The 14,098-nt window shown below is 39.0% G+C and overlaps 1 protein-coding gene across 2 annotated transcripts in view; it reads left to right on the plus strand.

Moving 5' to 3' along the window:
- The window catches only part of CTNND2 (catenin delta 2), a gene marked incomplete at its 5' end in the record, with an annotated part of 876,397 nt that overhangs the window by 140,036 nt on the left and 722,263 nt on the right, over nucleotides 1-14,098 (plus strand). The gene's annotated exons all lie outside the window — the stretch shown is intronic.

Genomic DNA, 14,098 nt, shown 5'->3' on the forward strand with positions numbered 1-14,098 from the left:
TGCCTTTAATTTCTTTCGTCTGTCTAATTGCTCTGGCCAGTGTTTTGAGAACTATATTGAATAGAAGTGGTGAGAGAGGGCATCCCTGTCTTGTTCCAGATTTTAGAGGGAATGCCTTCAACTTTTCTCCATTCAGAATGATGCTAGCCTGAGGCTTAGCATAGATAGCTTTTACAATGTCAAGGTAAGTTCCTGTTATCCCTAGTTTTTCTAATGTTTTGAACATAAAGGAATGCTGTACTTTGTCAAATGCTTTTTCTGTGTCTATGGAGATGATCATATGGTTCTTATCTTTAAGTCTATTGATGTGGTGAATAACATTTATTGATTTCCATATATTGAACCATCCTTGCATCCCAGGGATGAATCCTACTTGATCATGGTGCACAATTTTTTTGATGTGTTTTTATATTCGATTCGCCAGAATTTTATTGAGGATTTTTGCATCTAGGTTCATTAGAGATATTGGTCTGTAGTTTTCTTTCTTTGAGGTGTCTTTGTCTGGTTTCGGAATCAGGGTGATGTTGGCCTCATAGAATGAATTTGGAAGGGATCCCTCTTTTTCTATTTCCTGAAATAACTTGAAAAGTATTGGTATTAATTCTTCTTTAAAGGTTATACAGAAGAAATTTTTTCTAAGAGAACTTCATATCACTTTAACTTTTTTAATTGATCTTTAAAATAAATAAATAAATATAAACAGCAGAATGTATTATAATTCTTATTACATATATACACCACAATTTTTCATTTCTTTGTATATAAAGTATTTTGACACCAATTCATGTCTTCATACATGTACTTTGGATAACGATGTCCATCACATTCCACCATCCTTGCTAATTCCCTGCCCGCTCCCTTTCCCTCCTACCCCTCTGCCCTACCTAGAATTCATCTGTTCCTCCTATGCTCCCCCTCCCTACTCCACTATGAGTCAGCCTCCTTATATCAGAGAACACATTCAACATTTTTTGTGGGGGGATTGGCTGACTTCACTTAGCACTTTAACTGTTTTACTGAGAAACTTTTGTAACTATGCCATCATGCACTCTATTACAGTGTATCTATCAGTTAGGATGTGCTGGGTATGCTCAATAACAACCAATATCTAAGTCTTAGTGATTAATTCATGAAAAGTCTATTTCATCACTCATGCATCAGGTCTGGTGTAAGTGAACAAACATCCTCTTCGTCATTGTCACTCTACAACTTCTTATGCCTCTACCACCCTAGTATGATTCAAATGATTTCCCAATGCAAGGAAACATGGAATGCAGACTCAATACTGACTTTCTCATGTTTGTACTCAGTTCTAATTTATTGACCAAAGCAATTCATAACATTGAGGCTGATTTTAATGAAATGTTTTATTAGATATAAAAGAAAAAATGGAAAACCAGTGAGCAACACTAATACTTACTAAGATAAAATTCTTAGTAATTCTCACCCCACTTTGGGTTGGGGAAGAATACAGTTGGTTCACACCAAGACCCAAAGGCTACTAGTGGAAGAAGGGGAAGAAAGTCATGTGCCAGAAGAGTGGCGTGAATGTGAATGCATAAGAAATGAAAAGCCCTTGCCAAGAGAATCTTCTGAAAGTACTGCCAGAAAATGAATCATCGGGAACTTAGCACCAGTTGTACCTTGATAATTGAGTATTATTATGGGCATTCACTAAGGGAAACCAGTTGAAACCTGAATGTACAAGGATCTATTTTTTTAAATGAGGTGCAGTCTATGAATAAGATAAGATCATTGTGGTATTAAAACAATTTGTCCTCATCACTATTCATGTACAAGGGGCTATTGTTTTCTGCATATTTAAAGAAAACTGTTGACAAAATGCATCAACTCGACAGGATATTCAAAAATAGCATCATCAACGTCAGCAAAAATATCAAATGCTTACTTTTTAAATATGTGTACACAATTCAGTAAAATCTTGAAACATCTTTAAAAATATTTAAACAGACAAATATAAAATGTATTGTGAAGTCATAATTATACTCATGTTAATCATCTATATATTCTTTTCCCTGATTTTGTATGAGCATTGAACTTGCCAATCAGCAAACAGAAGTTTGTAATGAATCATAAATTCTGAGGGATCATGTAGAATAAATCTTGAGGACGGAAGCAGAGTCTCTGGCCTACCCTAATTGTGACTCATTCCACGTGCCTCTGTCTAAAAGACCATCATGAAAGTATTGTAATGTCAGAATTATGGGACAAGCCCTAAAATAACATAAAAATATTCAGCATATCTTTTTTTGTTATTCTTGTTGTTTCAAATCTAAATTTATACTGATCCTTGTCCCTGGAATCCTTTCCTTTAGCTTCTAGATTCTGTCCCTACCTTTCTTGTGCACAGACCAGGTTAGGAGGGCTTTAGCAACATTCTTGCTGTAAGATATTAGAGAAAATACCCTTCTAGAGAAAGAGAGAGAAAAAAACATTTAGGACTATTATATCATGCATTTATGGCCTATAAATCAAATTTAGCCTGACTTTCCTAAATGCCCCATGATTACCCTTCTTTAGTGCAATTCTTTTTTTTTTTTTTGCCCCAACTTTTTTTTAATAGGTGAATTATAGGATATCTTACTACAAAATATACTGCCTGAGAGCTTCACACCTGAACAAACTAATATTTATCTCAGAGTTTCTGTGAGTCAGGAATTCAGGAACAGCTTAACTAGGTGTTTGTAGAGCAGCATTTCTTACAATATTCCCATCAAGGTGTCAGCAGGACTGTCATAAGAAGGCATGTCTGGGGTTCAGGATCTGATCTCACAATATGGCCTACTCCTATGGCTGCTGCCTGAGGCTTCAGAGCTTTGCCTTTGATTGACAGAGGCTTTACTTTCTGCTCCATGGACCTCCTCATGGGGCTTGAGTGTTTGCTCAACATGGCAGTTCATTCCCCAGAGTAAATGATGCAAGAGAGATCAAGATAGATGTCACAAGGACTGTTAGGACTTGTATTTCTCAGAAGTACCACACCATTCCTCTACCATTGTTTTGTAAATAGGTACAAAGTCTAGACAACTCTCAAAGTATGTGGATTAAGCTCTACTTTCTGAAGAGAGAAGCACCAAAGAATTGCGGACATAATTTAAGATCATCGCACTCTCCCAAGCCAACCCTAACAGAGGTGGTTAGAACCACTAAGCAGATGAAATGTTCATATATTCATTAAGAGGTAACTGGAGAAAGGACAACATCTGAGAGTGTCTTATTTTGAGAAAAAATATATTTGGTAATAAGGAAATATTATAATTTGCCTTGAGGGGAGTAATGTTTAGATTTAAACAAAATGAAATTGAAAAGAAAAAAATTGCAAAAGTAGGGTTAGGGATCAGTAGTCACCTTTACATAATGTACAATTATTTGTCAATTGTGTAAAATTATTGGTTACATGCCAGGATATTTAAACCCATAAGGAATAATATTTAATGAATATAAATATGTACATAAATATACACACAGAAGAGGTTCTTTGTTTTGTACCCTTCACAAGTACAATAAAACCTCTTGTGTATGTATAATTTTGATTTAATACTCTAAACAAAGACTACATTTTTCTTGAAGTCATAGAATATAATACACAAATTATAACACTTAATAAGGTTTCAAAATTTCTTGTTTGTGAGTAAAACTGTAAACATATGTTGCCAGACATGAAAAATTATTTTACTCTATTCGTTTTTTGCTTTTCTTTTATTTTCAGGTCAACAGAAGTATTTATTTGAAAACTTTCCCAGTCAATGGTACCAACCAAAGTTGTATAAGAATAGTGGAAACTCTGTGTTCTGTACTTAAATTTAAATGACAGTTTAGCTGCTGGGATGTGTTGAACGTGTTGGCTGATGGGGATATTTATTTACAGTGTGGGATTTGGTCCTTGACAGCCCATGGATAATTATGAGGTGGAAGAAGTGGTTAAACTCCAGTATCTTAAGAAATTTTGAAGTGTCAGATATGTGATCGCAGTCAATATGAAGGGTAAATTGCCATAATTTGAGTGGACACTTTCAAATACTGTGTAGTAAGATATGTTACTGACTAGTGTGTGGCTGGCATTTGGAACTTTCTGTTAAATAGGTTGTGACAGCATTAGTAATTCAAAATGGTTAAATTGTTTTGAACTGGCTATAAAGCATGATTTTTTTTTTTTTGGCATTAGATTTTAACATGCAAATCCGTGGTTGAGTAGGGGAATATACAATGGAAAACTACATTTTCAAAAAAATATTATTGGGAGTGTATTTGGGAAGACAAGTTGTTTTTCACTTTCAGCATGGATACTGTTGAGCACCTTGCATAGATTCAAGGTAAGATGGATTCAGCCTGCTGGAGCTGTGTGTGAAGGGAATCTCTAGCCTCAGAGACATTGGCTGTGACAGAGTGTCCTGGGCACTACTGTCTGAGGAGGCCTATGAGAGGAGCTTCTTTAAGTTTCAGCTAGAAGAACACTCAAACTACACTGAGTCTCTTTATCATAGAAGGCATTAGAATTTCACTCATACACAGAGAGAGACACAATTTAAGATACTTTGTGTTTCAGTTTCTGCTCAATCTACTATTCCATGAGGAGTTTGCAATTCCAGAATACTGGACTTTATTTATCTGGCATGAGAAGTGTCCCTGTAGCTTAATACTCTCATCCATCAGCTCTTGAAACATATTTGCATTGTCTGAGGGGAGCTAGGGTGGTTATTGATTTCAGAAGTACCTCCCTATCTAATTCTTACTAAGTATGAAGGCTGAAACATTGTCTCATCATGAAAATTAATCTGATGATCTGGACATTCCCATTATAAATATCGATGTAGCTATGATTGTCACAAATATAAATGCTTTGGCTACTTTAATTTTGTGTATATATTGCCCAGACTCATAGATTTGAATATATCTGTTGTACAAACCTGAGCAGATTCATAGGACACTTATATATCAATCAGTATTATCAGTTTTGTAATGTAACATTTTTTGGCATTTTTTAAATTATAAATCTTTCACTTGTTCAATAAACATTAATGACACTAGCTCCTTACTAGGCACTATTTTAAGCACTGGTGTCATAAATATGAATTAGTAAGTGCATATAATCCCATCAGCTGGGGAGGCTGAGCTAGGAGAATCACAGGTTCAAAGCCAGCCTCAGCAACTTAGTGAGGCCCTAAGTAACTTAGTGAGATCCTGTGTCAAAATAAAAAACAACAAGGGCTGGGATGTCTTTTAGGGGTTAATTGCCCTTGGGCTCATTCCCTAGAACCAATGTGTGTGTGTGTGTGTGTGTGTGTGTGTGTGTGTATGAATGAAACAAAGTTTCTGTGCTCAAAGAATTCATGACCTAATTAGGAACTGTAAAATGCAAATTTATGATGTTTCCATAAATTTCTGTATATCATTGATTTAATAACACTTTTAGTTGCAAGTGACAGAAAATCCATCCCAAATAGCTTGGAGGAAAAGGGGACCACAGTCATATCAAGAAGCATTCTATTTTCAAAAACATTAAAGATTTTCTTTTTAAATCCCAGAAGAGGTCAGACCATTACTGCTCATGGTGATAAATGCAGTGCCTGGGGAAGGTTCCCACTGTCAAGGTAGTGGTGAGGAGCAGGTGATTCATGATGTCTAGACTTGTCCAGAGGGCTGCAGAGAGGAAGAAATGTGTGGGCCGGACGGGGAAGGAGAAGGTGGAAGGGGGTTGTCACTTCACAGTTCTGGGAGTGATAAAGGCGTGGTGGAGGAGAACCCTGCATGTGAATGCAGTTCAGTGAGATGTGCTGGGAGCTACAGGAAACTGGTATATCCATAGCATAAGTTGTGTGCTGGGCAGGGAAGGCAGGGATGTGGGTCTTGAGAATGGAGAATTAAGCATGGGCCATGGAACATGGGCGTGGAACAGCCTCCTCCGTGGTGCAAAGGAGACCAGACTTCATCCTCTGTGGCAATGGTTTCCAAACTGTTTTCCTTCCATCAATTAAAGGGTTTAACTTTCCACTGGGAATGCTAATGCAAATGATTAAGATAGAGTTGGAAATGTGGTGCATCTCATGCTGTAATGCTTCCTATTTCATGACTGTTTTTTTCCCAGGTAAAATATGTTGTTGAGTATCACTGGGTCATGGTCTAAGATACATTTTCTGTCTCAAAGTTTGGAAGCCTCTGGTCTAGGTACTGATGACCACTGAAATAAATTTAGAAAAACAGGATGTCATGTTCAGGTTTTGGGTAAAGGAGATTGAGGCTCCCAATAAAGAGTGTGGAGAATTGTTTGATGGAGGCACAGATGCAGGAAAGTGGGCAGGTTAGGAAGATTTTGCAAGTGCCCTGGTAAGAGATGAAGAACCATGTTGAATTTGGTGCCTTTTGTGGTGCTGTCTGGGAGCCATGTATAATTAGACCTATGTGGACATCAAGTGTGAGGTCTCCTTTAGTAGTAAGCATATGAGACATAATTTGCACATCCAGTCTCAGCTGTGCAAGGCCTTGCAAAGACAAATGTAGATGAGGTTCAGTGACAGGAAACAGGTATGGACTCCTCGGACACTCGTTGTTTTGGTCCACTGGGATTCCACAGTTGTGAGAATGTCTCGTGTCATTTGTTAATAATATATTTGTTAAAAAAATGGTTATTTTCTAAAATTAACAAGTTTAAGTTCAAGATCATTAACAAATTCAAGGTCCTCACTGGAGATGTGCTGTTGGGGAATGCATCTGGTGCCCTCATCCCCTTTCTCTTCTCTCTCTGCTTCCTGGCTGCTGTGAGCTAAGCAGCTTTCCTCCTCCATGCCCTTATGCCATGATGATCTTCTTCACCTCTAGCCCAGAATCATGGAGCCAGCTGACCATGGGCCGAGAACTCGGAAGCTATGAGCTAAAATGAATCTTTCCTCCTCTAAATTACTCTTGTCGGGTTTCAGTGATGAAGAGCTGACTAACAAACCCTCTGCACTTCCACCCACAGTCATTCCACTAAACGGAATTCTGTCTTCTTCCATCTCTTCCCTCCTGAGATTCTGTGGGAGCCCTTATTGCAGTTGAGGAACCTGTCCTCTGTCACCATCAGAACCTTATCTGTTGGCTGGCTTTGCTTCACCCTGGTGTTGGTCTGTTATCTCATGTTATAAGCTTGTCTGGAACAGAGGTCAGGGGTCAGGGGTAGCGGCCACCCATCCTCATCTACTGGGCTTGTTTTCTGAAAGAATCACCTTTTGTTGACATATGTATGCTAAGACTGGATGAAAATGTTTGTTACCTCTGGAAACAGGCCTGGGAGACACTCAGAAGGAAGAGCCAAAGGAAGACAGTCTCCTATCCTCACTGATTTCATCCTGCTCCATTTGGGCTGCTCACGGTCTCTCCCACGTGTGAGCAATGCCATCACATCTTGCTCTCTGGCATCTTCCATAAAAGCTTCTTTATACCTTCAAACTAATTCAGGTCACTAAGAATAATAATCCAGGTGGATCTTAAGTCAGATACTCAGGCTGGTCCCATCGTCCTCAATGATTAATAGCCCATGCAATGACACAGGACAGGCTTGCTGACCCTCTCCGCTTGTTCAGCTGCAACCATTCCCACTCTCTCAACAGCTGGGTGATACAATCATCCCTTGCCTTTGACTTGAGGGTGAATCTGACATTCAGATCCCAACAACTCTCTACACTTCAGTCCCCTCTTCACTACAGCGACAAATGTCAGCGTCTGTGACTCCATGAATAATACCTGGCCCTCACCCCCAACATCTTAGATACATTTCTCCAGCCCCTGGCTTTGCCTCCCAGTGTCCTTGCAGCTGCTCGTAATAGAGTTCAGGGCTGCTGCTTCCTATCCTTGCATGCTGTGCTCCACTTGGTCTATCAGATTTCTTTTTGTAAGTTTCTAGTTATGTGTATCAGGTCCCAGAAGACTACTTGATTGATGGTTGTACCTGAAAATCCAAATATCAGGGTACACCGTTCTCAGGCAATTGACAGAAGCAAAAGCCTTTCTGAAAAGCACTTTCTTAAGTCAAAATAAATCATTCAAATACCATATAGAGAAATGCTCCTAATGTAAAGCCCATTTTACTTACGTTATATGCTCTAGTAAGCACCCACTATTGATTTTACTCTAATAGTTCATGCATTAACGCAACAAATACTTATTAACTGGCTGCTATATATCAGAAGCTGAGCTAGGTGTGGGAAATTGAAGATAGATCAAGACAGATTGAGTTTCTGCCCTAATTGCATTTAGTTTTGACAATGATTTATTATTATGTTATTTGTATTATGACAAGCAGTAATTTCAAATTTCTCTTTTAAAAGTAAGATGTAAGGATGGTTATATTTGTATGTGGACAGAGCAAATCTGAGGGAGAATGATGCTGTGTCTAGTTCTGATAATGACATACTAACTGCAAATAAAGAATTGCAGTTTGGGTGGCCATAGTGATTGCCAAAATGAGGTGTCCCATATTGGTCTTGATGCTGCTAGTTGATACTAAAGCATGTATTCTGTGCATCCTAATATTAATAATATTAATAAAGACATGTTCATGCTTAGTGTTACACAGTGCTTTAAGTGTTACTTGTGGAGCAGAAGAACATTAAAATCAAATATGCTGAAATACACTAAATTCTATCAGATTAAATTACTCAGATTCACATTTGGCTTTTTGGTGACAATATTTGGAGTATTCTTGCTGAAGATGGTGTAAGGTGACAGTACATTGTGAAAGTGCTGCCTCATCCTGGAAATAAAGTTAGAGCCTATCTATTGGGATGGTGGTTTTGTGTTTTGCACATAAGATCCAGGGCAGGGAGGGGCTCCTGCGCAGAAGATCAGAAGATAACTTTGATCCACATGAGGGAAGGATGTAAGGTGAGGAGTGGCTGCACACAGGATGTGCTCCTGTGGTGTCAGAGGAGTCCAGGAAAGTCACATCAGATGTTTGGGAATTGAAGCTGTCAACTGAACCTGGAGAGGAAATGTGAGACAATTCACAGAAGCTTTTACCAACTCTAAAGTAGAAGGTAGAGAGACCTGTGTGAAGAAAAGGGAAATGGGGAACCAACTCTTGACGAGCAAGCTTGGAAGCATTGGTCTGTATGTTCCCTGGTTCACATCACTATATGGTTTCTGTCTGGTGCATTCAGCTGCCCAGATGTTGGCAGTGAAGGAGAATCACAGGCAGATGGGTTTGGTTTGAGGGTTTGTAGGCAGGGCCTCCTTCTGGTTTAGTTTGGATCTGGAAAAGCTTCATGTGTTCCTAGGTGGTACTAATAGGAGGTGGTGGGATCTTTAGAAGGTTGGTCCTAATGGAAAGTCCTTTGGTCCTGGTGATGCACCTGACCTCTTCATCTTCCTCTTTTGCTTCCTGGCTTTATGAGAGGTCAGTTTGCTCTACCATGAACTCTCCACCTGTTCTGTCTGGCACCTCCACCAGAGGCCTAAAACCATTGGGTCCACATGATCTTGGACTAGAACTTCATATTTGTGACCAAAATAAATAAGTCTCTTATAAGATGATTTTTTCAGATATTTCATTATAGGGATTGAAGGTTGACTAACACAGAAAAAAGGTGCATGGATTTGGGGTTTGAAATGTGAACAGAGCAACTAAAGAGCTGATTTTTAATGTTAATATTCAATTAAAATTTCTATGGCCACATGTGATGAGGGGGTGGCCACATTGGAAACTGCAAGTCTAACTAATGAAATTGCTCCTGAGTCCAACAGCATGCAAAGGATTTGAAGAGTTAGAATTTGAAGCAGGTGGTACCTGCTTGCCTGGGAGGAATAAAGAAACTGGCCTCTGTCATGTCAGAGTATTGGGCCATAGAAGTGACAAAGTGAGAGGAAATTTGAAAGGATAAGAGGTCAGGAACCACAGAGAAGGGATGGGCAGCTCAGTAGGAGCAAAGACCATATCATAACCAAAGGAGCTAATTGTCAAATTGGAGGTGAGGGGGAGTCAAGAAATTGCACCATGTTAAATTGCAGGTGAGTCACTTAGCTGGGTGACGGTGACATGGAACCCACCAGTTATTTTGTGAAGATGGCCATGTATTGATGTCAGAGTCATCGTTGCTAGGCAGAAAGGACTACAGAAGAAGCAACTTAGAGTATTAAAAAAAAATCTTTAGGTTGCTTTCTTTCTGTATGATGGGTAGCAATAAAATATGATATTGGATATCATCCCTGAATTGAGAGGAGCAGTGTTTGGTATTCTAAAACGCAGAGGATATTTAATATGTTATAAAGTATAATGTGAATTTATAGCATCTTACGTTTGGGAAAGAAAAGATTGGAGTATTCTTTGGACACCACAACACCTTATTACATTTGATATGAGTTCATACTGAACAGGAGCCTGGGTATGGGGACTACCTGTTTTCCCTGTTATGGTCACTCCAGCCAACTGTTCTGGTTTCTGAGTGCTGCTTCTGTGAGAATGGCAGTATTATGGAGGTTTTTAAGGTAGTGTTTTGTTCTCTAGGCTTATTTCATATGAAGGGATGCATCTCTTTTTAAGCCCATTATCACATGTGCTGATTTGAAAAGCAGGAGGTAGGCCTTCTCCTGATACTTTAATTCATTTTGGAATTACACCCTGCTACCATCAGTTACAAGACTCCCATGCTCATGCCCCCCAGGTAATTTAGGAAATGATACCTGAGAATAACCAGATCTTTCTTGTATTAGCGTAATGTCTGGGATTCCATAGCAAAGTACCATTAAGCAACACAAATTTATTTTTTACTCTTCTGGCAACAGGAAGTCCAAGATCAAGGTGCCATCTGCATTGGTTCCTGTGACAGCTCTCTTCCCTGGCTTGCAGGTGGCGCTTTCTTGCTGTATCTTCACATGGCCTTGGAACTGTGTGTGCACAGGAGAGCTAGCTTTTTCTCTTTCTGTTCTTATGAGGACACCAGTCCTTGTGGATTAGGGCCCTAGCCTTGTGACCTCATGAAACCTTAATTACCTCCCTAAAGGCCTTGTCTTCAAATACAACCATATGGGGAATTGGAGCTGTATTCAGTGTGTGTTCAGGGGACACAACTCAGTGCACAGTACTGCTCATGCTTATGGGCACAGAGCAGCATGCGAAGGCCCAGAAGTAGTTTTTGTTTTGCTATTTTATGGACATAGCACTTGATAGTGCCAACTTTTGCCAGAAAAAAACAAACCCAAAATTCAGGGCTACTTGTCCCTCACTACTCTGTCCTTTTCTAACGTGGAAAATGGGCCTAAAATATCACTTGTATATTTGCAGATTATAATTCTATTACACAGAAAGACTTTTCACAGAGACATTGTGGGAAGGGTGTGAAGACTTGTGTATAAAGGAATAAATCTGTCTCAAAAAGCCACTGTACTTGTAGGCAGGGATGCATTTTTCTGTATCATGCTGGTAAAGGTATGGGAGGGTCCAGCCAGTGCTGGGGACAGGTGGGGAAATGGCTTTGTCATTACACCACAGGGGCCAGAGTTGTGGGTCAGCCTGGCTGCAGGACCCTGTGTTTTTGCTATGAAAAGTCTGAAAAATATACACATTCCTTACTTCATTCACTCTGCTTCTGGAAGTTTGTTGAAAATATCAGAGATGCAAAAGTGAGATTAAAAATTACAAAAAGAGCATAAGTAAGTAAATCTTGATCTGTAGAGATCATCGAAATATATGTGTTCATTACATCATTAAACTACAAAATAATTACTGTTGACACAAGAAATTGTTCATAAGATGTTGCTGAGCAGGAAAATAATTTTTTTTTTACAATTATTACCTTAGTTCTCCATTATGTAAAAATCTCTATACAGATAAGTTATAGTAGGAAAAAAAATAATTCCTCAAATCCCCAAGTGAGCACACTTATCTGGGATGGCAGTATTGTTGATGGCTGTTCCTCCTCTATCTGTTTCTTCTTTTTGCTTCCGAGCTTTGGTAATTCCCTGGGTTTAACACCGTTTAAATACTCATTTTTAGTGGATTAGTTCTGATTAAGACTAAAGTACATGGCCATATTAATGCAAAATCCGGAGGCTTAAAGGTCTTTATGTATACTTTCCATGTGGTGATCCCGGGCTGAGTTGCAGCAGGTCTTTTCATATCTCACCCATCTCTTCTTTTGCTGGGAGCCAAGAAGATGGGAGTGGAAGTTGACAGTCTTTGTCATCCAGACACAGCAGTGACCAGTGCTGAGGTGAAGTCTGGATATTAAGAGTTATAAGCCATGGACATTATTCCAAGTCATTTGCAGATAGATGTGGTGGCTGCCTTAGATAGCAGTAGCTCTGGGTGGTGGGGTAAGACCTAAGGCTTCACTCCTTTCTATAGAACAACAGAAAGGGGGCAGACAGGCCCACACTTCCCTTGAACACGTGCGTCAAGTTGTCAATTGCCTAAGGACAAAATGAGATTGGTGCCTATTAAATCCCATATTTTATCATAAGAGATCACTGTCATTCTTTTAAGAGTTATATTCTGTAAAATTTAGGTGGTAGACTAGCATTTAGGGGGTCATAAACGTTCAAAAGGAAGTAGACATTAAAAAAAAAAACACTAAAACAGGAATGAAAGGGGAGAAAACATGAGTTCTAGACCACTTAAGTTTCTTAATAAATTTAAGACCTCAGACATTTTCTCTGTCAGAAAATGTGTTAATAATAATACTAGCCCAGTACCTGAATTAACATGGGCCAAATGAAGTTCAGAGAACATAAAAATTAGAATAATAATTTAAAACTTGAGATTCCCTTCTCAGAGAAAGCTCTCCTGTGTGGAGTCCCCTCTGGAAGCCATCATAGTACATCATAGTCAGGGTGGATCTTGGTAACTGGAGTTGACCAAGCACCCAGAGCTGCTGTTTTCCTTCTTTCTGAATTTCCACCTTGCACCTCTCTCCATCTCCCAACTTCTCTTAGGTGACAGATCCCGGGTCTCAGTTACTTCAACTGGCACAGTGTATATTAATGTATCTGTGTTCTATATAGTAATGAGATTTGATCAACTAAAAAACCACGTCAGAAACAATGAAAATGCATAGATATTCTTTACTGTGCTCTTCCCAACCCCACCACCAAAATTACTTAAGTCTCTTTCTTTCCTCCTGTCAGTTTCCATCCCCTCAAGTATTTTGAACATTTTAAGCAAGTTTGCATTTTGCCAAATCGTATTTGATCTGATCTGCACTCTTTACTCAAATTCTGTTTTGTTAATATTAGTAACTAAAAATCTCTCCAAGATTAATTTCTCCAATGTTATTCTAATCTCCTGTAGTGAAATCATAGTAAGTTGCTTCAAAATATAAAAGCAAATCAAAAGATAGTTAGAAGGTTCAATTAAAAAAAATTGAATGGCACTTTTTTATTCTGTGTTTTAAGAAAAGTTGTGTAATTGGGCTTTTTAAGGTTTGCATAGATCTGTTATTAGATAAATGTAGCTAGTAACACAGGGAAAGAGCTACCCTGAAAAATCTGTCACTTGGTGCAAAATGATACTTAGTTATAGTATAATAGGGAATATGCTTTACTATCTTGCCACACTGGTCCCTAGGGACCAGTAGCAGGTGTAGGCATGAAATTGACTCTTATTTACTCCCATTTACTTCTTGAGATGGGTTTTTTGTAATGCCTTGGTAAAGATGGCCCTCAGTTAATGATTGGTTTCTCTGTTGGTGGTCATTACTAGATGATATATGTTTGTCTTAGTCCTTTCAGTCTGCTCTTAAAAAACATCTTATTGCCTGGCATGGTGGCACATATCAGCAATCCCAGTGGCTTGGGAGGCTGAGACAGGAGGATCACAAGATCACAGCCAACCTCAGAAACATGGCAAGACCCTGTCTCAAAATTAAAAAAAAAATAAATAGGGCTGAGGATGTGGCTTAGTGGTTGAGCACCCCTAGGTTGAAACTCTGGTACCAAAAAGAATAAAACAAACAAACAAAAAATGTGTTATTTCTCACATTTCTAGGGACTAAGTCCAAGATGAAGGCCCTCGAGGGTTCCTGGCAGGGGCCTGTTTCCTGGTTCATACTTGGGGCCCCTCATTGTGTTCTCTCAAGGTGGGTGGGGCAAAGAGTCCTTCCTAGGCATC

The sequence above is a fragment of the Spermophilus citellus genome (assembly GCF_964194105.1).
Source record: "Spermophilus citellus genome assembly, chromosome: 1".
Lineage (NCBI taxonomy): Eukaryota > Metazoa > Chordata > Mammalia > Rodentia > Sciuridae > Spermophilus > Spermophilus citellus.